Here is a 25572-nt window from a genome sequence, read left to right as displayed (position 1 = left end):
AACTAATATATCCAGTGCTAACAAGAAAAGCTAGGGAGAGCTGAGTGGGGCTGGTAATGACTTTGGGACAACATAGCTTACATTTGGATGCATGATGTTTTATCCAGACAAAACCATGTTGTCTTCTTATTAGCAAAAATTTGTTTTTAGTTTTGCTGCCTTGTGTCCGTCATTTTAATATGGTCAGCAGAGGAAGTTTAGGGGTGGACTGGCATATGATTCTTGCAACTGTCTTTCCTAGGAGGAAAAAAATAAAAAAAGTTTTGAAGTTTTCTTTACTGTGTTTCTGACAAAAGCCAAGAGCCTTGTAACTGCAAAACCTGAAGTATTTCTGAAATCACTTTTGTCTATGTGACAGCATGGTGCCAATATTTTGTGCCAAAGGGGTGACAAAGTCCATTGTAATCGTCATTTATTAAATTGTAGGTTAAGAATTTCATGCAGGAATGTCGAGATCGTTCAGAGAGAAACAGCTGTTTATAACCATTTCCAGCCTCCTCTTTCTCTACATGAAAGCGCTCAAGCCAGCTGTTCAAACATGCAGTTCTGTGTGTATGAAACAGTGACACTTCACTGCAGCTTTGGAGTCCAGATCATCTCAAAGGAAACTATCTTCTATTTGCTGAACTCAGTATTAATATCATTTCCCAACCCCTTAATTATTTTGAACTCCAACCAGATGAATGCAGTTTTGCAGTACGTGAATGTAACTCTTCTCAAGAGATGCTAATTGTGATGCATTGTGAAGAGATATTAATTTTATTTTGTTTGGTGTTTCTGTAAGACCTTTGACCCATGGCCATAAACTGGTACCTCTGCAAGGGGAGGTGTTCTACAAGCCCAGAGTGAAGATATACAGGCATGCTGCAAGGGACAGCAAGGAATATACAGACGTTAATGAAGGAAACTGCTTTTGGACACCTGTCAACTTAGAATCAGTTTTGGTTGTAGTAGAAGATCTCTAGATATTACTAAAGAAAATATATATATATATATATATTTTAGTAATAATGACTTAGTTTTTTCACTCTCCCCCATTAATATTACTATATTATTATTATTATTCTATGTGAAGCAGTTAATCAGAGGGCAAGAACTTCTATGATGTCTATAAAGTGAGTGAAAAATAAACGGACAAAAAGTATGCTACTCTCAGTGTTTCAGTCATCTGAATATAGCCTACAATTAATCAAAACACTAGAAAGCATAAAATTTAGAAATATGTACTGCCACTGAGCACTGGTAAATCCTAGCACATCAGGGATGGCCGCTGACATGTAGCATGGTTTCTCTCAAGAAGAGAAACTGTTGCCAAGCAGTTCTGCTATGTGTTTTCTAGGCTCAGTGTTTTCTTTGCAAAATGACAGTGCATGCCTAAAATGCAAAAATAGTGTCAATATTATAATATCATGATTCATTTGGAATAATAAATCATTATTTGCAACATATGCAGCAAGTTTCTGCAGGAATTCTGGCAAGAGTTGCTACTTTAAGAATGTGATTATGAAATCTTTCTGTAAAATTTACTTCATTTTTTTTGTCTCCCTCCTCCATATTATTCCCATGATGCCTTCAATCTTGTTGCAAAACTTAAACTTTTAGAGTTCTTGGGAACATTTTATGAAGTATTTACCTTTTCATGTGTTCCTTTTCATGTTCTTAGTTAAAGACATCAAAGCAATTTCTATTCTGAAGCTTTTGACATCATATTTCTGTAAGATTATTTCTTGTACTTCCTGTGCATCAGCAAAAACACCATGCCATTTAATAAAGGTAGCATAGGAGAGTTCCTCATTAGAAAGATTACCATCAATAAGATAAAGGCAAAGTTTTACCCCAATGGTCCTTCTGGACCAGTGCTATTTGCGAAAGGAATGTTAACATAAATTATATTAGTCTGTCATGATTTGTTTCTGCACAGTTTTCTGGACTATATCAGTAGGTGTGCTTTTATATTTACAGCCATATCAAGCATGTTAATTATCAAAATAATCTGCCTACTGCACTGAAAATATTTTTCATTCCCTGATCCATGCCATGGCATATGTAATCAATGGTAATGGTAAAACTCAAAGTTCCCACTGATTGTAGTTAGGTCAAAGAACATATAAGGACTCTTCATAAATGAGTTTTGTAAGAAGCACATTACTCTGTATTGTAGAGCTAGACAAACCTGCATGTGTCTAAGAAACATCTGTTTCCATAACTCCTCATACAAAGATGCTTCGTCTTTCTCTTTTAAACAAATAATCCTTTAGTCAGCAGCTTTACTTTGTGGGCATTTAGTGCTACCTATCAGTAGGACTTCTGTAGGACTTTTCACTGTAACTGTCTTGTGCAGTATTCTTCTCCCAAAGATATTTGAAGTTTCAATGAGATGTGAATTCAACATGATTTTAGCCAGAAAATAAACATGTTGTCTGTTGCCAGGGACAATGAGGGTGGCACCATATAATAGAAGAAAACTTTCTGTGTTTTTTTCTTAAAAGCACCAAGATGTTCAGCCTTATAAATACACCATTAGTTTTGATTGTCAGGGTTCTGTGGTGGAAATTTCACTTTACTCTTTCAATAACGAGATGCTTATGAAGAAGGTGTTGAGGAGAATATTTCAGCATGTGCCTCCTTTTAAAAACATGCATACTCGCATCAGTGGGGTGACATGTCCCAAAAGTTAGGCCCATCTTTAAGTACCATTCTGAACCAGAGTCTGAAAAAACACCATCCTGCAGCCTACTGATAACTTGAGAAGCAGCTTAATAATGTCCAGTATCTTCTGAAATGGATAGAAGCAGAAGTCAGGAAGCGATTCTTGGAAACTTCCCAGGATTGTGACCATAAAAATTAGAAGGATGGAAAAATGCCTGGCAAACAGAGCTGTATGAATGCTTAGGTGTTTACAGTATTGATTTTTACCATAAAAGTTATGGCAGGGATATTCATATCACTCTGGGAGACCGAGGAATATCTTCCATGATTCTCTCTTCAAAAAGATTGCACTTCCTACTCACCCTGTTTCCTAGCATTTGCTGCTTAAACATCCCTTTGCCCTCATGCACTTTTCTGTAGGCCTTTTCTAAGAAATGACTTCTTTGAAAACAATTCAATCTATCCCTCCTCCCCTCCACCAACATTTCTCTTAATATGTTGCACCTAAGAGGAAATCACCGGAACAAGGTCTTGATTCCAGGTGCATACACAAATGTTTGCATAACTGTGGCCCTGAAGTTCATCAGGGCAGGTTTGTTACTTCTTAGTCTCTTAAAATGCCAATAATATTCACAGTAATGTAGCCATAAATTATGACAGTTACAAAGGATAACTGTCCAGCTGGAAAGCAAAATGCCAGAAACACTGGCTGGAAGGGAGCTCTGGGGTTCATCTATTCCATCTTCCCACTCACATGGGACATCACCAGTACTAGATCAGATCAGCTATGGCTTTGTCTGGTGAGTCTTGAACTTAGATGTGACRTGCCTCCTTGAAGGTAAATCTTTTTAACACCTCTAACTACTCAACATCATGGCATTGCCAATAGCTTGGTAATTGAAAGCAAAACTTAATGTTTCTTGGGCAGATCACCCTTCAAGCAGCACGGGGAGTAATGAGCAGAAAGGAATGAAAAATAAACATTTGTCTATTTTAAGGAACTGCTTTTTTAAAAAAATATATACTTTAATCAGATAGTCCTGCATTATGTACTCATTCCACTGGTGTTAGAAAACAATTTGTTCATCTTGAGAGTATATTGAATAGACATAGAATATTGGCTGTTCTCAATTCTAAATAGGGTTTGCAAAATTTATGCTTAAAAATGTAACAGAGTTAGTAAAATTTGCTTCTAAAATAAATAGTTCAACTCTTCATGGCCTCTCATAACCCTTAGCATGCTGAGGATAAATGAAGTGGAGCTGCACAAAAAAAAATTGTTAAAACATGGCAGTGGTTGAATTTTTTTAAAGCGCTGCACCTAGAAAAACATCTTTCACAAACTGTGAATCCAGACTGCTGTATTTTCAAACAGTAACTCCATTGATTAATGTATGGAATGAAAGAAATTCCTATGAAATATAGGAAAACATAGAAAGAGAAAGGCAGTCACTAGAGCAGTGYATATAAAAAAAACAGTCAAGCAGTGTGTGCTTTGAAGATTCTTTTATTCTGTAGTAATGTTTTAGATATGATGCAGATTAATACATTTAGCATTTAGCTGATGCATTCAGCAGATGATACGTTGCTAGACTTCATTTTAAGAATTACAACACATTTTGTCAGAAGTGAATTTGATACAGAAGCTAAGCAATAAATTCACATTCATTTTCAATTTAAAATGAAAACGCTGAAGGGAATGTTAAAACTACTTGTCAAGAACACTACTGTCATAAATATGTATGATGAAAGTATAAAAGCATGAAAATAAAAACGGAGAAGGATCGTGTTTAGGCACACTTAATCAAATTAATCTGCTTCCTGTATCATCTTTGGAGTCTCTTGGAAATGAAGCAGAAAAATGTGACAAGTATTTAAATATAGCTTTTCCTAGCTCTAAATTTCCAAAAGTTGTAACTACATACGTTCCATAAAGCTTTGTTTCTTTTCTGTCAGGGAAGATGTTTAGTTTATTAWATAGAGAGACCTCTGGAAATGTTCCTACTACATCAACATATAGATGATGAAGTAATATGTATTATACCTTCTGTAGATTTGATTAGATTTCACAGTTTTCAACAGAAAAGAAATTGAAAGAAAAGACTGAAATTCTGTCAGGCAAGTAGCAGACTCCCTGTTAGCGTATTTCACTCGTCTTCTTCAGGGTGCTCAGATTATTACATTACCCATTTTCCATCATAGAAAAGATGGCTAAAGTAGTTACAGATTAGGAAGACTTCACTGATACACTCTAAGTGATAAGAGGAGAATTAGTCTGGAAAGGTCATGTACAGAGTTTGTAGCTGACCGTTTTCTCTGTGGGAAAATTAAACAGATTTAAACTGTTTGTAACACAGGAGGGAGATATTTGTAGGTAATTGTATGTATGCGGATTAGAAGAGAGTCACCAAACTGGCTTAAAAATGGTCAAAATCTGATCTATTCGGTTGCATCATTGAAAAACCATTGGCATGTCTGGGTTTAGATGGATGCAAGAACTCTTTGTTGTTGTTATTGGAAAGCAGAAAGATAGTGTGATCAAGATCTTATGGAGTAGAATAAGCAGGTTATCCAAGAGTTGTTAACTTATGAAAGTATTCAGTTAAAAATGGTTGAGAAAATCCTCTGATAATATTCTGGGACCATACTTTCAAATATGCTGAACCACAGAAAAGATCTTGGAATGGAAAGAATTCTCAAAAATTCAAATACTAAAAGTATTGAAAATGAGCTGTATTTTGCTTATGTAATTACGAGGACTCTAATTATGAAAATATGAGTAATTATGAGGACTGTGGTTCCACAGTCTTTAATATCATATCTGTGCATTACTCAGTCACCAAGCAATATTTATTCAATGTCAATTACACAAGCAGTTTCACTGGTTCAGATGAATCACAGAATCACAGAAAGGTTGAGGCTGGAAGGTAACTCTGGAGATCATCTAGTCCAATCCCCCCAACCAAGCAAGGTCACCTAGAACACATTGCCTAGAACCCGTCCAGACAGCTTTTGAATATCTCCAAGGATGGAGACTCAACAGCCTCTCTGRCCAACCTGCTCCAGTGCTCTGTTACCCCYTCACAGTAAAGAAGTCTTTTCTCATGTTCAGACAGAACTTCCCATGTTTCAGTTTGTGCCCAGAAAAGAGTCTGGCCTTGTCTTCTTTAAACCCTCCCTTCAGATACTTATACACATCAATAAGATCCCCCCTCAGTCTTGTCTTCTCCAGGCTGAAGAGTGCCAGCTCTCTCTGCCTTTCCTCATAAGAGAGATGCTCCAGTCCCTTCTTAATCTTAGAAGCCCTTTGCTGGACTTGCTCCTGTAACTCCATGTCTCTCTTGGATTGGGGAGCCCAGAACTGGACACAGTACTCCAGATGTGGCCTCACCAGCGCTGAGTAGAGGGGGAGGATCACCTCCCTCGACCTGCTGGCAATGGTCTTCCTAATGCACCCCAGGATACCATTGGCCTTCTCTGCCATAAGGGCACATTGCTGGCTCATGGGCAGCCTGTCATCCACCAGGACTCCCAGGTCCTTTTCTGCAGAACTACCTTCCAGCAGGTCAGCCCCCAACCTGTACTGCTGCATGGGGTTATTCCTCCCCAGGTGCAGGACTCTGCACTCCCCTTTGTTGAACTTCATGAGGTTCCTCTCCGCCCACCTCTCCAGCCTCTCCAGGTCTCTCTGAATGGCAGCACAGCCCTCTGGTGTATTGGCCACTCCTCCCAGTTTTGGATCATCAGCAAACTTGCTGAGGGTGCACTCTGTTCCTTCATCCAGGTCATTGATGAATAAGTTGAACAATACTGGACCCAGTATTGATCCCTGGGGGACACCGCTAGCTACAGGCCTCAAGCTAGACTTTGTGTCACTGATCCCAGGCCTCTGAGATCTGCCTTTCAGATAGTTTTCAGTCCTCACTCTCACTCTCTGCTCATCTAGCCCACACTTCCTGAGCTTGCCTATGAGGATGTTATGGGAGACAGTGTCAAAAGCCTTGCTGATGTCAAAGTAGACAACATCCACTGCTCTCCCCTCATCTACCCAGCTAGTCATCCCATTGTAGAAGGCTATCAGGTTGGTTAAGCATGATTTCCCCTTGATGAATCCATGCTGACTACTCCTGATCACCTTCTTATCCTTCCCACGCTTAGAGATAGAATCCAGGATGAGCTGAAATTCTGCTGCATGCCTGTGTCTGATACAGATCAAAGTACTAGAGCTAGGCAGTCCAGAAATGCACGGATTTGAAGTAAATGCTCAAGAAACCATGCTATTATGCTGACTTTGTAGTAGCAGTGAGGAAAGAGACAATTCTTGGTATGCAAAGGTGGTCCATGTAAAGCTAAACCAGCAAAATGCTGCTTTAGTTTTATGTGGCAATGGTATTTTTCATCTAATTCCAGAAACCCTGGAATCTAAATTTATTGTTTTGTTAAACTATTTCAAAATTACAATTCAGGCAAAAGCATTTCGCACGCCTTCATTTTTTATCTTACAATATTCATTCTGAAATAATGTGCCTCATTAAGTAAATGTTACAATGCATTCAGTGCAGATGACCCATCAGTAAAATAAATTTACATCTCCGAAGGGAAGTATGTTATTTCCTTAATTGTCCAGGGCATGTCCTTTGTTTTTCCTTTTCAGCAGATTGTTATTCTGCTTTGTTTTAATTACTTGTATTTCTTCAAGAGCATAAACCACAACCATTAGTACTTGAAGTGCTTCACATCTACTTGGTGCTTGATGCATTTAGGTGAGCAACACGGTGCAGAATTAAACTTGTATTTTCATTCTGTCCCACTAGTGGCCTAAATACAAATACAAATGTTTGTTTCAGACTTGTCTTCATGGGAATAAATGAGCACTGAAGACTCGACTGTTAGGCTGAAAAACCTGTAGTTGCCATCATAGGCAAAGCTGGATGAAACAGTGTAAGGTCTGCTGTTAATAAACACTTCACCAACTGCTTCAAAATTAGACTGAGCAGCTCTGGTTCAGGAAAAAAAAAGAAAAATCTGTTACCACATACCGTTTTAATGTTTATGGGGATTCCAGAGTGGTTGCATAATTTTGAATGAATTTGGTATACTTGTGCCTTTTGGATCATGTAGTCTCAGAAAGGAAATTTTTGTCATTATAAAGTGACAGCTGGACAAATTAAAAAAAAAAAACAAAAAAAACCAATATATGTATGTGTGCGTATCTCAGCAGCATTAATCCAAAACAGAGTACATCCTTGTAGGCTTTTGGTGCATCACCCTGGTATGATATTTAACTACCCGAGCAGTTTGCCAGTTAGCAGAGTATGAGTTGTTCAGTTCTTTTTTTTTTTTAGATTATGACTTCTTAGTGATATATTTTGCTGAAAATAAAATGACCAAGTGGGAATTTATTCAGTGGCTCTCTCCACTGTGAAAAATATTCTATAATGAAGGGATAAGAAAAAAAGGAAAAAAAGAAATACTTTATAATCTATACATTGATACTTTTAATGTATTTCTCTACGGCCCTTTTGGATCCCTTTTCAACTTTTTCATCTCCTATGAATTTAACTTCCTCTTCTACAAAATACGGTGCTTGGACTCTTTTCATTTCCTYTTTTTTGTAATAGCTAATCACTAGCTCTTACCTTTTTGTACCCTTAGAATCGGTTCTAGGTAGAGGTAAAGGGTGAAGGAATTGTAAAGGTAAGTTTGACCATTTGTTGTAATGCATACTCTCCCATCTCTTGGTCCTGTATGTCAGGTCCTTGAGTACCTTTGAGCATGTTGTCTCTAGTAGCTAGGGAAATATGAGTCTATACTATTACTAAACTATATGTATTAATATATATATATTTAATATAAATTGTAATATTCAATATTTAATTTCTAATTATAATAAATATTAATATATAAAATATGTATTAAAAAAAAGCTCTGTTTGGGTCCTTATCACTCAAAGTCTTCCTTTGATGTACTACATTTTGTATACAAAGTGGAATAAAACACTGTGAGTAAAGCAATGGACCAGCGCACTGCCGTCTCAAAGCTTGTTTGTGAAGGCAAGGCAGAAATAGAAAAGGAAGGACAATTATGAAAATGCTCACCCTTTTTTAGCCACATGTGGTATTTTGCCTTTCCAATGCGACATTGCTTCATTAGGAGATTGTTTCTGTTATTAACAGACTGCCCCCATTAACTATGTTACTAAGTAACTACTACTATCACCAAAAGTTACAAAACAACACAGGAGGATAAAGTTATTGGTAGCATTGCTGATATTTCTGTTGGACATTGTTCTTCCGAGTCAGGATGTATATCTTTCTATTGGTTCATTTTTAGGCAGGCACAGGCCCTTTTTGTCTGTATAGAACTCTAGATATCTATGCACTGTTTTACAAAAACCTGTCTTTACTTTCCTACTTACCCTAATTCACCAGCTCACTTCAGGTCACTGTACATGTTCACGTACCAGATGCAAGGATGTAGTCAGATGCATTATGTGACTTAGGCTATATAATCATGTAACAGAATGACAAAATTTCAGTTGTAGAAAGATGTGTCCTGTCACATCCAAGATAAATGTCTTGTCCTGTTGATTCTGAAGTTCTGCAGTTGTGTCCCATAAAACAAAATCATTCTGTGATTATTTTCCTTACTTTAAAATAACATGAAAAAAACCACATAGGACCCCACAGGCTGTGTAAGTTAGTTCCCTGGTGTCACTCCAAAGCAAGCGATGCAAATGCCAAATAAACTGCTGGGAACCAACCTAGCTCACAAGGAAGTTAATCTTTGTAGGAAAGTGCCATTCTTGGGGAGGAGCTGGGGAAATTGATACTTTTGAGCTCTGTATTGTAAATCTCAATGTTCTGGTTATACTCTCTATGTTCAGCTACAATGACTATGTAAAGTTATAATTTATGTTTCTACAGAACATAACTGATGAATACAAGTTTGATTTTGCCTTCAATCATATGCTTCCGCATTTGCAGAATCTCAGGTTGGGTGTTGGGGGTAGCTGCTCTGTTGTATAAAATTATTTCAGTTGTACTGAAGGCAGCAGACCTACCATAATTCACCCCACCTGAAAATCAGTTACTCTACCTAATTTTTCGGACAACCACAGTGCTTTTGGGAACCAAGAAACCAATTTCAAAAACAGTCTTTCCCCCTCAATTCCCAGAACGGTTTCAGGTTTAGCCTATCACRATAGCATTCTGCTATTACTTGAGGGCTCATTATCATTGCTGCATTTTGTGTGTAGAGCAGCAGGTAAAAAGAAGATGCAAGCTTATGGAGTGCCACAAAAATTCCTAACATGCAGACTTGTGGGACAGGCCTGAGCATGCCGGGCTCTTTGTCAGTTTTTTGCAGCATGGTGTTTCTGACTGGCTGCAGGACTTATATGTCTTGCTGGATGCCAGTGAAAAATCAGTGAAGATATCCACTATAGAACTGTGATGGAGGGTACTGTACCTACTCTGTTTTCTAAGCAACCCATGTTTATCTATTGAATCGCTAAGACTGAAACAGGACTGACTGAGACAACTTTGGATTTTTCCACTTGCTTCTCTCTCATTAATCATAATCTGCTGTACCTGATCTTTCCTTAAGATATATTTTCCCAAGTGATCAGTTACGATTTGATAGTGTAGTTTCCAATAAACAAATTTCTCAAGATAAACTGCTTTAGCAAAACCAGGTACATCAGCTTTTAGGTTCCTCACACAGAAGTCAAACTTAAAATGTAACCTTAACTGAAACTATAACCTCCTTTCACAATACATGGGTATGCACGTGTGCACATACACATGCAAGGAGGGTAATATACTCAGTTATGAAATACATCTATTTCTCAAACGCTTTGGCCAGAAAATCAAGTTATCATCTCCACTAATTCCAAAGCAGCTGTGCTAACTGATACATCCTCAGAGCAATGTACGTGGGTATTACCATCAGATTGCTAGGACTGCCACTAAGCCAACCAAACAAAAAACACATAAGCTTAATAATCTTTTGGAAGACTGATAAGAGAAGGGCAATATCTAGATTCTGTTCATTTTTAGATTTTCTTGACAGCTATATAAATGCAAGTAGGAAAGAGGAGAGAGAGAGAGGTAGGTAGTTTGGAAAATTACTGTGACATATTTTTATTGACAAGAATGACAGCACATACAGAAGAGGCAGGACTTTGATGACTGGTTTTATACAATCTCATCACTGCTCACAGGTCTGACAGTAGCTTCAGCAGCATATACCACAAAACAAGACTACCAGTGTTGTGTTCTCATGGAATAGGGCTGCAGCAGTACATAGGATATTTTTTCAAAAAATCTCTCTAAGGCTTGAAAAATCCCTCCTGAAGCTGCAGCTCAGTGCAATGGATGGCATGTCTTTATCAAGTGTCTTCTGCAAGGAGCTGCTATAGGAATTCAGACCAAAGATGAAGTCAGGGTAGATGATATATGGCATAGTGGAGAAGGAAAGTGATCCCAGCTGATGGTGGAAGAAAGAGGAGTGGGCAGAGAGCTGAAAAGATATGGATAACCCACTACTTAGGACTGGGAAGGCTCAGCCTTGCATGATGCTGTAGTTTCAACTACTTGAAGACTTCTATCAAAGTCCTGACACAGCAAAGTACATGCTTTAGTTCAGACATAATCAAAATTCATGCATCATAGATATGATACACAACTGTACTTATTATAAGAAATCACCAGTGTCTTACAGTGTGTGTTCAGGCAGAAAAAATAAAGAGCAAAGCCTATAATCAAAGCAAAAAAAAAAAAAAAAAAAAGGCCAATAATGCTGTTATTTGTTGTTCTTATTACATGGCCTTTTTTTTTTAACTTTTTGAAGATTCAGTTCAAATAAGCATTAAAAAAAATGCAATAAATTCCAAGGATGTTACCTTTTCTTCTTTGTATCACAAAGAAGAGAAAAGCCTTAAGAAAGTAATCTTTGAAATTCAATTCAAAAGATTGTTTTTGTAACAGTGCAAGATTTTTTGTCAACTTACTTCTAATGCATTTATAAATATTGGAGCCAGATGTAAATCAATTGTATTCTTCAAGTTTGGAGTAGCATGCAGTTGGGACTTAACTAGGAATGACTTTCAACTGTATATCAAGCATTCAGACTACTTTTATCTTTTTTTGCCTTTTTTCAGTTCTTGGATCAAATAACATTTGTCTGAACTTAAAAAATGTAGTATACATTAAAAACAACACTTCTGCTATTCTCTACATACTCTAGAGGAAATTAAGTTATTTTTGGCCATGCACATGTAAAATGCTTTATGTTCTTTTCCTATAAAGGACAAAAAGACCATTTTTTCATTTTGGTCATGCAACTTTAAATCTTGAAAAAAACCTAACAGACAATTCAGTTATTCCAGATGAAACCTAAGGATTAGTCCATATTGTAGACAAGCAGTGGAGAGCTCTGTTGAGGGCTCTGTAGTGGCAATATGCTACAGAGGCAAAAAAATTAGTTCAGGAATTCAACATGACAGTAGATCTGTTAAAATGAATGTTAGCAAGTTGGAAGATGTATTATCTACTATTTCACTTCAAGTCAGCGATCTTAAATTTAGTCATGGTCTAACTGACAATCTAGTCTAAACAATTTGGTTTCCAGTCAAATCAAAGTTGTTGTAGCTAGATAACTCTCTCTTTGGAAGAGAAATAAAATATTATTTATGTATTATAGGCTGCTTAAAACAGTGAACAGCACTGATGAACTATCTGATCTGTATTGCAATACTAATGTTGTCATACTGCTCCTTTGGAAATGACCCGAGACCTGTAACTGAAATATGAGAGGAAGAGTTTGCCTTAGCTCTCTCAAGTTCATCAAGCTGCTATGTGAGACAGTGCACTGGGTCATGAGAGGGGGCATGTAAGTGATGCAGGAAGTCAATGGGTGTGTACATGCCTGCATATGCAGCTACTTGATGGAGAAAGGTGACTAGCCTTCGCCTTTGCCTGCTAGGAAAAATGTATTTCCTAGCATGGCCCCTTTCTGCATGGAGCCCTTCTGAATGACAAGGCACACATTACAGCTCAGTTTGGGAGCTTCTTTTCTGGTCCCTGTGTGACATTTTCTTTCTTCTTTTCTTAAGTAAATAAAAAATAGGAACAAGTGTGTATTTGATAGACTATACTGATTTGATCACAGACATGAAGCATCATAAATCTTTAATTTTAATTCCTTGCTAAGATGCAGCAGTAATCAAATATTATAATCTGTTCTATGTGTTCAAAGGAACTAAAATCACCATGGTTTGAGACAGTGCAAAAAACTACTCCTCTGGCAAAGCAACATTTACACTATCCCTGATAGGGTCCACAGAAAACATCAGCAGCTGATGGTACCATGGTACTATTTCAGTGAAAATTGTGGGGTGAAAAACATAAATGATGATAAAACTTGTTTGTAGCACTTGTCCTGAATGCACTGGTCTCTTTGGAGTTACCTGACAGAGACGGCATTGAGACAAGCAGAAATCTGATGAAATCTACACCTAAGGATTTATTCTGAACTTGTAGCTTTTCTGGTTGTGAAGAAAGTCTCCCAAACATGAATAATGCGATGTCCGAGCCTTTCTGAATCCATCAACTTGAAGTAGGGGCACTACACTGACTTACTCCATTTATATGAATGGGATGCAAAGTCTGAAACCTATAGAGCCATTAGAGCAAATATCCAGCACCCCATTAATATGTCTTATGCTAAATTCAGGTAATCTTGTTTAGTGTTTCATTTTTTTCTTTGAATAAAACTCTTGAGTTCCAGTTAATGAAGACAGCAATTCTCCTAATAGCTGCTTTGCAAAATATTTGGTTATGAAGTCATATAGCTAGAATAGCAGTCATTCATTCTGCTGTTGCACAGGTCACACGTGAGGTCCACAGTGGGAAAATCTGTGATTTGTAGGTGGTATAAGCAGTTACTCCTTTGAGCTGAAGAAAGAGCATGTTGTATTTGTATTCAAAAGAGGAACTGTAGGAATGTATTACAGTGATCATTGAATTTAATCTGGCTTCACAAGGAAACAAGGCATACATAATTGCACCAAGCGTCTGTGTAACAACTTGAGCCTGCTGCGAATCTGAGTATGTATGAAACAAATGTGACAAAGCCAGACAGGTTTCATGGCCATTAAGTTCTTACAGGTCTCATGAAAGCAATTAAATAATGGTGGGGAAATCCTATTTGTGTCCCTAATAAGAGAAGGTCTGTATTGAACACCAGAAAATTCACACGAGTGAACTCACTTTAAATGCTGGAAAAGCTTTAGTCAGAGCTTACCCCTTCTTGACAACAGGCTCCAACCACATGACAAAAATCTAATCAAAATGAGGCTTCAGTAAGACTACTGCTCACAGAAGCATTTTGTTTAGGAGGAGGCCAGCAGTGGCTTTGCCCTCTTCTGGAGGTAAGGTGAAGGTGCTGGGAGCCAGCTTCTTCACAGCCAACAGGATGTAGAAGACGGTTCCCCTCCTATAGAGCTGATGGGCTCCTGCAGAGGGATATTTTTCATATTTAGTCTAAAGTGTCAGGAGAACTTTAAACTAAATTGACATAACTCTCAAACCAGCTAGCTTTGTAAGCAAGGTGAAAATGTTTCTGCTTCAGTAGTTGTGTTCTTGATAAATATTAATAGTTGTTAGGGGAGAATTACTAGAAGAAATTTGTTCTGAGGTGAAAAGCAGCCCTTGAGCAGCACATTTATGTCTTTTCCAGCTTTGTTGGCTTTTCAAGCAGCATTGTGAAAACTATGACTGCTGAGGCTGGTCAGCATTTAGAAATATAATGTTGTTCCAAACAGAGGAAAACATGATGTAATGGGCAAGGTGGTTTGTGCTTTTTTTAAAGGATCTGGAGAAGCATCTAACAAGTCCATCTCAAATTCTTGCAAAAAGTGCCTTGTCCCTGTAAAGATTATTGTTTGCTTAATGGATGCATCTTTCTAAATGAGGTTCTAGTATCCAAAGCTCTATTTAGTGATTTATAAAATCTGGAAAAAATAAAACTATGCAGAATCATGAGATATATATTTAATGGAATCACACTAAAGTTAATTAACAATATAATTCAAATATTTCATGTATGAAGAAAAGCGTGTCTAACACATCTGTCAGTAGATGGCTTCTGAGAGAATTTGCCACAGCAGCATAGTATGCTTCTGCAAACTGTACTCTAGCATCTTGCTTCTGACTATGAAAGCTTTGTCTGACTCCAGGCTGCCGTTAACAGTGTGCTGTGGAACGTGATCATTTATACTAATGAGTCTGCTTAAAACAAGAAGCTCTTTCACTTGGGACTATAGCCAGGATTTTAACTCAGAACTTTTTGTACAAGAAACGACATTTTTAAGATAGGCTGTTTAATCCATTCAGTGCATTCCCTGGGGAAATACAAAAACGTGAGCACAATAAAATCAAATATGATTTACACCAACAAAGAATAGTGAGAATGTAATTCTTGGGAAATGTAATTCTTGGGAAAAGTAGGATGGAAGAAGTAGAATTAGGTTGGCTTTTTGTTTACATTTGAATCATGCACTCATACCATAAAATTCTTCAGTCATCAGAGATATTAATGTGCATTACAAAAGCTACTTTTAGATTTTATTGTTCCCATATCCTTTACCTCACATTCAATTCTCAACCTCTCTGAATCCAAGCCCGTTATAATCTCAAATCTGTTAGCTACTTAAATCCCAGAATGTGCAGAATATATGAGAAATACAAAGAATGAAGAGTGAAAGGAAGATTACTCAGAAGGATTAAAAATCAGTAAGAAATGTCAGACACATAAATTGGAGGACACTCATGGAAGGAATTTTATGAGAGACAAAAAAAACCCCATTGCTTCCTCCTTACAATAGGAAAGAAAAGGTTTACAACAAAGTATGAATTTCTGTTGCTCGGCATAAAAGAATTGGTAGCTTAGTTGAGTGGAAGAGAAATACAGTCTACCAGGTCTCAAACAGCTGTATAATAGTCAGAAATATATATAAACATCCTTTAGTTTTCCTCATGGAACTAGGCCCATAGCCCTTAATTACACTGAATAAAGTATATCAATTATTGCAATATTTTTATTTTTCTGTTCTGATCTAACCTGACCTGGAACTAACCACTCTGAAATCAGTGGAAGGTCTAATGAAAGCTTTACATAAACCTCTGATGATATCTTCTAGCCATATCAGCCCTTGGCTCCATCACACACAGACTATGCCAGATTGTACATGCTACATAAATGCATCAGCTGTTTGTTTCTCTCACCTCCTCTTCAAAGCCTGCCTGCAGGCAGCCTTTTCAGGGTAGTATTTGCGGTAATGCTCCCCTTTGGGTGTGCTTTGGTAGGCGTGAGGCTCTGCTTGCAAGCTCAAACTGCACATGGCATACTAGTTTGGTCCTGAAGACAGCCCTCACTGGACACTACAGACTCTGTTTCTTCATATCATGCTGAAACAGTTGACCTGAAAGTGGCATGGATAGAGCATGTGACATCTGTCTTTTTACTACTGTGCTGACTCCATGAGTGATGATCCTGAGCAGGACCTTCTGACAGGAGTGAGACTCCTGGGTCGTTCACAGTGTCAGAGGAAAAGTGGAAAGGAGTGCTGAACTGCTTATGGCAAATAAGGGGAGATGGTGGCATCCCAGATCATTTGGCTGAGCTAAGAGATATGGTGTGGGTGTGTTTGAGGAGGGAAAGAGAGTTTCTGGGTAAAGGTTTCTAATCTTCATAAAGGAAGTTGTAACCTGCAATTCCCATCCACTCCTATCCTCTTTCTGACACCACCGATGCAAGGGCAGAACCTTGAAGCGCAGACAGGGCTGGCAGAGACAGTAGGAGGAACAGGAAGATCTGCTGAGTAGGTGCTCTCTGTCCTGGCTTCCCATTAAATCTCTTTATATGGGATGAGAATTTATATCCAGGTCAGTGTGCCAGACTCTGTTCAGTGTTTTTAAATAGGTCTTATTTTTTCCACATTTGGGCAGAGAGTCTCTGCCAGCATGTACAACTGTTAAACCTAGGAAAGCATCAGACATGTCTCCCAATATTTTAAAAGAGAACTGTCTTCAACAATTTAGAAATACAACTTTTGGTTATGAGGGTGTTGGCCATGGCCTTGTAAGAATTCGCTCCCTTAGAATTAAGGAGAAAAAAAAATGACAGAAAGAGAAAACAAGAACAGCAATGTAATTTTTTCCCCATGAAAACACACAACAGACTTAGTTTAATGTATTTTGTCTGATTTCCAAGGTCATTGTGAAATAGAAAGGACGGGGTAATATTTTACATCTGTTTAGTTATGAACATAATGGAAATTAAAACATATGCTAGCTTAGACATTGTAAAAGAGCACACACAGCAGACACCGACACTGCTGATTCATAAGCAATGCTCGCCCTTCTAAATCAAAGCTCCAGACTGATTTATGAAGTGCTGCCTTGCTGCCTAGTGGTGAAATGTGAAAGCTCCTGCTCACTTGCAGTCATCAAAGACTACTTCTCCCTCTAACTGTGAATGCTATTGTCCATATAAGTACCTTCATTTACATAGCTACATTGCACATAATTTTCCTTCTGTAAAATCAGTGCCCAAACTTGCCACAGGGTGCATGCTATTGGACAGCTGCAGTATTCAATACAGACTCTGTAGTCATGCACAGATGAACTTTGTCCAGTTATTTTCAGGAGGATGCATGTCCCAGAAACCTGTTCTTACTCTTTCCCCCTCATACACGCACATTCTTTACTTGAACACAGCTAGATACAAGAGCAGCTTTGCATCATTCTGAGTGCAAGGACAGCACAAAGAAAGTTTCAATGCTGACCAGCTTTGTCACAGGAAAGTAGCTGGAATAAGATTATGCATCTCTAAAGAAACAGTAAAGTTACTCAAATCTACACTCTTCTCAGTTTTCTTCTACCACCTTGCCCTGCATCCCTTTTCAGAGAAGCCCCTCACTGCTCCTGTTTATCCCAAACCCTCCTGAGCCCCCAACCATCCTTCAGTCCAGGTCTGCTCCTCCTCCTGCATCAGTCTCCAGCTCAGCCCAGAGCCCCTTGGTTCCTTTCCATTCAATCTGTTTCTCTATTGTTTTGTTTTGAACTGGTATTCTGTTGTACTGTATTTTACCTGTTACCCTGCTACCCAGCATAGTATCCCACAGCTTTGTACCTCTCTACCACCTAATCCTTCTTCTCTCCTCCCCTCCTGCTGTTGCTGGTGTTCTTCCAGATGTTGCTGTTGTCCCAGCACTTCACGCTGTATGCTCAGTACTGTTGATGCCCAGTGCATCATTTTTGTTGGCCAAGGTGGCTGTTCATTTACTAAAGCTCAGCTGACAAGCTGTGCCTTCAAAACAGGAATCTTAAGATAATTATCAGCATCTGCTTTAAGCCTTGAGGTATTTTACAATAACTGCATCTAGACATGAGTTCCTCAAGTACTTTGCAGACTGCATTTGCCATATTTCTCTTTAAGGCATAGGATATATGATAAGCAGTATTACACTTAGCCAAAAGTTAAGGAACATCAAAAAAGTTCAAGCCTGGAAGTAGAAGTCAGGTCATTAGTTTCCCTTGAGAATGCTGAGCTAAAATATCAAGAATATTTTACCAATTTTTAAGGAAAATTCAAAAGTGAATTGGAAACTGAGGTTCAGCAGATCCTGGTGAATCAATCATCTTAAAAAGTAGTCAAGAAAAAAAAGTAGTTAGAGGWGTATTACATTTGGTGGGAGTGAGCCCAGCCAAAAATTTAGCACACCTGTTTTCTTACCGCTTAATGGAAGCTTAAGTTCTTGAAAACATTTTGCTATGTTACTAAGTTAGGGAAACCACAGTGGATGGTAGCTGCTCCAGAATAAGCAGAGTTTTAGACTTAGAAAGGGAATTAGAGTGTTATAACCAGAACACCCATTCAGAATTAACCTTCTTGGGCAATTCAAACCTCTGACTTCTAGTTGCCAAGAATACCAAAATGTTGTCCATTTACTAGAAAAAAGTGGTTACATCCTGTGCAAAATAAAGATAAGATAATATCTTGCTCCTGTAAAATTCTAAGTGCTAGTAAAGAAGTATTGTCTCCTCCAAATGATCCAATTAAATGCTCTTGGGGGTTATCAAAATTAGGTTTGAAAGGGTTAAGATTTTTTAAAAAATCTTTTACTAGTCCATGACACTTTCAGGTAATAACAGGGCACAAAAGAAAAAAAACTAGGTAAAATGGCCAAAAAACTGACTCACAGAAAGAGAAAACTGTCAGTGCAGATCAAAGCTATAGAGAAAAGAGGGTAGCAAAGTTGCAACATGGTGTATCTTTAGGAGAGATTTGCTCCTGGTTTCCTGTACATTCTGTGAGTTAACTGGGCAGAGAGTACGAAGCCTGTTGGGTTCTGGTACCAGCAGTTTGGGTCAGCTTGAACTCTCAGGAGAAAGAGCAGAGTGAGCCTGTGCAGCTGGGAGAAGCTGCTGGAGCGCACAGCATGCAATGGAGCAAGGCACATCTGCAGTAACGCCTCCAGGGAGAAGAAGAGAAGACAGCTTTTCTACAAGCCTGGAGGGAATGTGCAGTTTGTCCCACATGGGGAACCACTAAAAGTTGCTGAATGGAGGGCAAGGTTAGAAGGAAGGTTTTGGTTTTCAAATCCTCTTATTTTTTGCAGCCATTCTGAAAAATGCTAGTTTTATGTCATGTTGTTCTGACTGTAAATCCTGCTCAATACAAAAGGAAGCACGGGGTCAGATATTTGGTGGGTTTTGGTATTCTTGCTTTCAGACAAAGATCTAAGTAGCTCTTTCACAAAGCTGTGCCCAACTTGGGTTTCTGTTTCAATATTCTGTCAACTCCTGATACATACATTTTCGAAGAGAGTAAATCTTACAAAAATAGTGTAAAACCAAAGCTCACATCCATTGAAATTAGTGAGGACATTCCTACTGACTTCAAAGTCAGGAACAGGTCTTTGAGGGAAATTTGACTTCTTTTAAAGGACAGTGTTTAGTGAAAACACTATAAATTAACTGGTCAGGCAAACTTACTGAATGATCAGTTCTGATTCCTTTTTGATCTTAAAGATCAGCAAAATGTTTTTCTGTGCTGCCAGAACACATCTGAGGTAGTACTTGGGAGGTGGATGTAGTGATGTGTTGCCAATGTTTTAACAAGTAACCTCCACTAAGAACCTTTCTTTCTCTGTGATAAATGATGCATCCTGGCAGAACAGGATTAAATACACTCTATTTTTCTATTTAAATGCAAAATATTAATCAGAAAAAACTTTAATAATTAGGAAAATTACATGCAATCCTATCCTGAATCTTTTTTCCCTGCTGAAATCTGTAATGAATGCAAGTAATGAGCTGATAATGAACAATGAGTCATGCTATTATATCCCCAAATTAATCAGCCATTTTAAAATTCTATGCTTATATTGTATACCAGTTGGTGAAAATTTTAAGATTCAGTTTTAAATCGAGTTATGGAATGAGATAAAGGAGTTTGTGGAGCAGCCTTCTGCACACTCCTGTGCCTTCATCTGTCCTGTAAGTGCAAGTAATCAAGCTTTTTATACTACATCCCACATATGAGAAACAGACAGGTTATGATACCTAAGATGCCTACTTTTCACCATACAAATGTTTATTGGAAGGAAGCTCTGGAAGTAATCTGGTCCAAGCCCCTGTTCAGAGTGGGACTATCATCAGCACTTACCCACTTGTGGCTTTGCCTAGACAAGTCTTGAAAACCTCCAAGGAAAAAATTCCACAGCCTTTCTAAATAACCTCTGCCACCAGCACTTCACCACCTTCCTATAAAAAGTTCATGCTGAAGTCCAGCCTAAACTTTCCATGGTGCAGCTTGTGACTTTTGCCTATTGCTGATTCATCTGACACTACTGAGAAGGCTTTGCTTCATCAGCTATGTAAGTAGCCTTCAGGTAGTTATAGGCAGCTATTTGGTCAGTCAGAGTGTTTGCTCAAGATAGAATAAGCCAAACAGAATATATTTTATGTTAATTACAAATGACAACTGCATGGAACAAGGGTTTGGTATGGTAGATTATGTCTGTCTGAGGAACACCTTAAATAAGTATACATGTGCTATGACTTTTTCTACTGAAAAGGAGCAAGGAGGATCCCTGCTCCTCTCCTTTAAGAAATATATGTGTGTCTCTGTTGAAGCAGATGCTGACAAATAGCAAATCTGGCACACACAAAGAAAGAGAAAACTACTTTGTATTTAGAGAATTTGTGACAGAGAGGTAGCAGATTTGTTGTATGCTTTTGATGTTGCTAATGAACTGCTGTCACTATTTGCCTGCTAAAATACTCATGCAACTACTATAAAAGCAGGCTGCTTCAAAATCATCCTTTCAGAAGAGAATAAAACTATTACTGCAGCATTACAAATATGCTTGGACTCACAGAATCACAGAATCACTGAGGTGGGAAGGAATCTCTGGAGATCATCTAGTACGACCCCCTGCTCGAAGCAGTGCCGACCAGATCAAGTTGCTCAAGGCACTGTCCAGTCAGGTTTTGAATATCTCCAAGGATGGAGACTCCACAGCCTCTCTGGACAACCTGTTCCAGGGTTCAACTCTCACAGTAAAAAAGTGTTTTCTGATGTTGAAGTTGAATTTCCTGTATTTCAATTTGTGGCCATTGCCTCTTCTCTTTTCACTGGATTCCATTGCGGAGAGTTTGGTTCCATCTTCTTTACACTCTCCCATTTATACACGTTGATAAGCTCCCCTCCGTCTTCTCTTCTTGAAGCTAAACAATGCCACCTCTCACAGCCTCTCCTCTTCTCCCCTCTTCTCTCCAGACCACTAGGTGGGGTGGAATCTCAAACTTTGGGGATCTGAAATGCTTTTTCCACTGCTCACAAGGGGTGAAATACAGAGAAAAGAAAGGAAAAAAAAAAAACCACCCTCCCTGCTTAGAGGTCGATTATTTTTGTTCTGTTAAAGTACCAAAATAGTATTTACATCCTATAGATGGGAATGGAGGCAGAGAAAGAGAGAAAGTTCCAGATTCATCTTGCTTAGCTTCAGGTACCCACCTGAGACTTTTAAGTTAGGGGCCTTCCCTGAGTTAGGTGCCTCAGCTGTCTGTACAGGCAGAGCATAAAGAGTGACCAGCAACACCAAAAGGCAATTTGTCCTCACCTGACAGCCTCTGGAAGCACGTCACTCTCACTCATAATTTATATGCACTGATTTGTCACCTACAGTTAAAGCAAATAGATCTGAGCTAAAAGGAGGCATACACAGATGCAGATGATGACTATATCCAAAGGTTGGGGTATGTCTGTACCATATAAGTGAGAGTGGTAGCAAAATAAATATCAATAGTTATTTTAGAAATTGGACTAGAATCTGTATGCTTATTAAAGCTAGTAATTGCAAACCTGAGATATTGTGACACCTGGAGCAGAGTATTTGTACTTCCTGCTGTGTAATAGCATTCCTATAAAATATGGAATACCCACAACACCAGTTTCTAACTAATATGCAGCACTTTGGCAGAACCTAACTTCTAACATGGTAAAAAGTATGTTAATGGACAGACTTTAGGAAACCTGGAACAACAGAGTCAAATGCAGCAGGGTTACAGGTAAGAAAACTGCTTCTCAGTGTGCTTTTATTCTCAGTTTCACAACTATAGAAAATATACAAGAAGCAGAGCTCAAAAGGCAAGACTGTCTTCCTTTAGGCAGAAAGAATTACTGATCTCAGCCCTATTCTATAACATACAGCTCCAAAGGCCCACATCTGGAAAAAAAAGAAAAAAGAAAAGTAATATTGATGTAAACTCCTTTGAGCAAAAGAGCATGATTGGTACTGTATAGGGTGAGCTCAATCCCTGCCAAATACCAAATCCATCCCAAATCAAAGTAAATATAATCTTCTCTCCCATACTGTGAGAAGATACTGGACTAAGACTTTTTCAACTACATGAATGCAAGGATTGAAGTTACACATAAATGACTGTCATATTTGGCTCCAAACAGTTAATTTTTAGTAGTAATATTTGTTCACCTGTTATTTTAAAGGATTGTCACATTTATTTCAGCCATGTTGTTTTTGGCAAAGAAATCTCTTTTAACACAATTATGCAGGTATGTCAGCTGCTGCACTAAACCAGATTCTGCTCCAGTTTAATGAACCTTAACCAGTACATTAAAGAGCCCATACAATATACTCAAACAGATGCTACTCATTAAATGTAAGAAGCCGACCTTTCCGTAGCTAAAACCATGGCAGCCATTTTCAAGCTTATCAAGGGAGGGCTTGGATGGCTTTAGAGGCCTGGGGAAGGCAGTCGGGGGGCTGACTTTTGAATGAAATTATTTTCACTTTCTTTATAATTGATAATCCAAATTCACCTCATGTTTTTCCCCATTCCTCTTCGGATCCTCTTTATCAAAGCTGCTGTTCATAATCCTATCTCAGGCTGGTGAAAGCCAAATCACGCTCCAGTGGTTTGCTGTGCACTCCGTGAACGAATGCCCCGTAATAATGCTCTTTGCTGCTGCTCCAGCTTTGCCTCTCTCCTCTTTATGGTTCTTTGAAGGCAATTGGATAAAAACAACATTCTGCAAAGACTTCTCTATTCTGTATTCAAGGAATGCCATAATTGTAATAGAATATTGCTTTATGCTGGATGCAGCTGTGAGGTAAGTTGAGAAAATTCCTTCTCCTCTGCTGCCAAAGTGCATTTATTTTACACTTAACAAGAAGTACTTATAGCAAGACATAAAACAGAGAAGGACTTCCCCATCTACAAAATAAAGGTTAATCAACTGTTGTAAAGTGAAAAACAAGGTAAATATTTTAACGCGCTTCCAGATGCACTAAGTGAAGTAGAAGAGGCTATTCCCATTGCTGTTCTCAGGAAGAGCAGCATTTGCTCTGTTTACTCAGCTTGAATGCATTTCAAGCTGCCATTGACATGCTGTGGGGAAACATGAACTGAATATATTGGTGTTCAAGGCTGGAGCATTTTTCTCCAGCTTCTCAAGGAAACCTCAGAGCCAAGAAGTTCTTTTTAGTGGTGTTGCACAGCCATAAGAGAAATGGCGCTCAATGGGAGCTGTGGGCCTTACGGCCATTAAATATCAGATACAACAATCTTTTATGCAAACTGTTTCCCAGTCCTTTCAGCCAGCTTTCCTTTTACACCATTAGCATTCTGCCCTCTACTGCACACAAATGTATGTAGTTTACATAGTTCAATACAACTAATTAAATCTGTACCTGCATTGCACAAAAATGGCCTTCCTTTTATTCCCTTTCATCTTATCTTGTTTGAGAAATGTTATTTAATTACATGCTTTCCAGTTAATCAACAGAAATTTTATCTCCTCTTCCATACAGGGCAATTTTTCAGCTTTTCTGATCTAGTATCGGACTGTCTTATTCTTTTGTCAGCTGTTTGTCTAGAAGACCTTCCATATATATATTTTTGTGCACRTGGCTGTTTGTATAGTATATCATGCCTTTTTAACAAGTACTTTTATTCAGTGAACTGTTCTTTAATGACAAAAATCTGTGTTTAAAATACAGCCACTTTTTTGAGACACAGCAGTGACTCACCACAGGATATCAGATATAGCATAGACATTGAATAGTTACTGTCCTTCTTTTCTCAGAAACAGATGAGGGGCAGAAATGGGAAATATTCAGCAATTCAACTACAACAGTGTGGTGAAGAAGAAGCTAACAGAGCCCTTAACCAGAAGGTCAACAGACTGAAAATAATTTGTTGTCCGCTGCATAATCTCAGGCAGCATTATGGACCAGGTCATATTTAAGGTCAAGCAATCACAGCGACCTTCCTGAATCTATAATCATGAATAACTGTGTGCATGCATGTGTATGCATACATATGTCTATAAAGAAAAAGGAAGAATTTACGGACCTGGTACATCCTCAAAGGATGGGTACGAGAAAAAGGGATCATTTTTGAAGGGATGTTTTGCTTTCAGAGATAAATGGCTCAAAAGGCCTCACAAGCAGAGTGTGAATTAGGCATGGAAGAGGTATAGAAAATTTAAGGAGCTGTCATAGGGGCTGCAATGTCAGAAGCAGAAACAGGACTCTGATTTCCACCTGCGACAGCACAAAAAGCAGAGATGAATTAATAAAAATCTTCACCGGAAAAAAAGATTTCCAGACTTACAGGAATACTTGTCTGTAAACAAACAAACAAATGCTCAACCAAACAGCAAAAAATACCAACCCTGTCTCCTCCAACAACTTACTCTAACACTGCAGAACATTTACTAAGAATTGAGAAGCCTGGAAGGGCAACACAGCAGGATGCAAGCAATCCAGGAGATTTCTGGAGTGCATTAATGATAACTTCCTAACAAAAGTGGTTGAGGAGCTGATGAAAGGGGGGCACTCTGCTGGACCTCATACTTGCAAGCAAGGAAGAAGTGGTAGGGAATATGAAGTTTGGGGGCAGCCTTGGCTGGAATGACGATGAGATGGAGTTCAAGCTCATGAGAGGAGGAAATAAGGCAAATAGCAGGATCACAATCCTGAACTTCAGAAAAGCAGGCTTTGGCATGTTCAGGGACCTGCTTGGCAGAATACCCTGAGAGATGCAAGCTATAACACAGCCCATAACTCTAGAATTATAATAATATCATCCTAATGTATGATACTCCACTACTATCTTTTTTGAGATAAAATACAGCTAATATGAAAACTATTCCTTTAGCACATCTTCCAGTGCCCTGTGCCTCTGCACATAGAATCACAGAATCACAGAATCACTGAGGTTGGAAGGGACCTCTGGAGATCATCTAGTCCAACCCCCCTGCTCAAGCAGGGTCACCTAGAGCACATTGCACAGGATTGCATCCAGGCGCATTTTGAATATCTCC

This window comes from Apteryx rowi, unplaced genomic scaffold (assembly GCF_003343035.1).
Source record: "Apteryx rowi isolate R43461 unplaced genomic scaffold, aptRow1 scaffold_1130, whole genome shotgun sequence".
NCBI lineage: Eukaryota > Metazoa > Chordata > Aves > Apterygiformes > Apterygidae > Apteryx > Apteryx rowi.
This window is presented reverse-complemented; position numbering follows the sequence as displayed.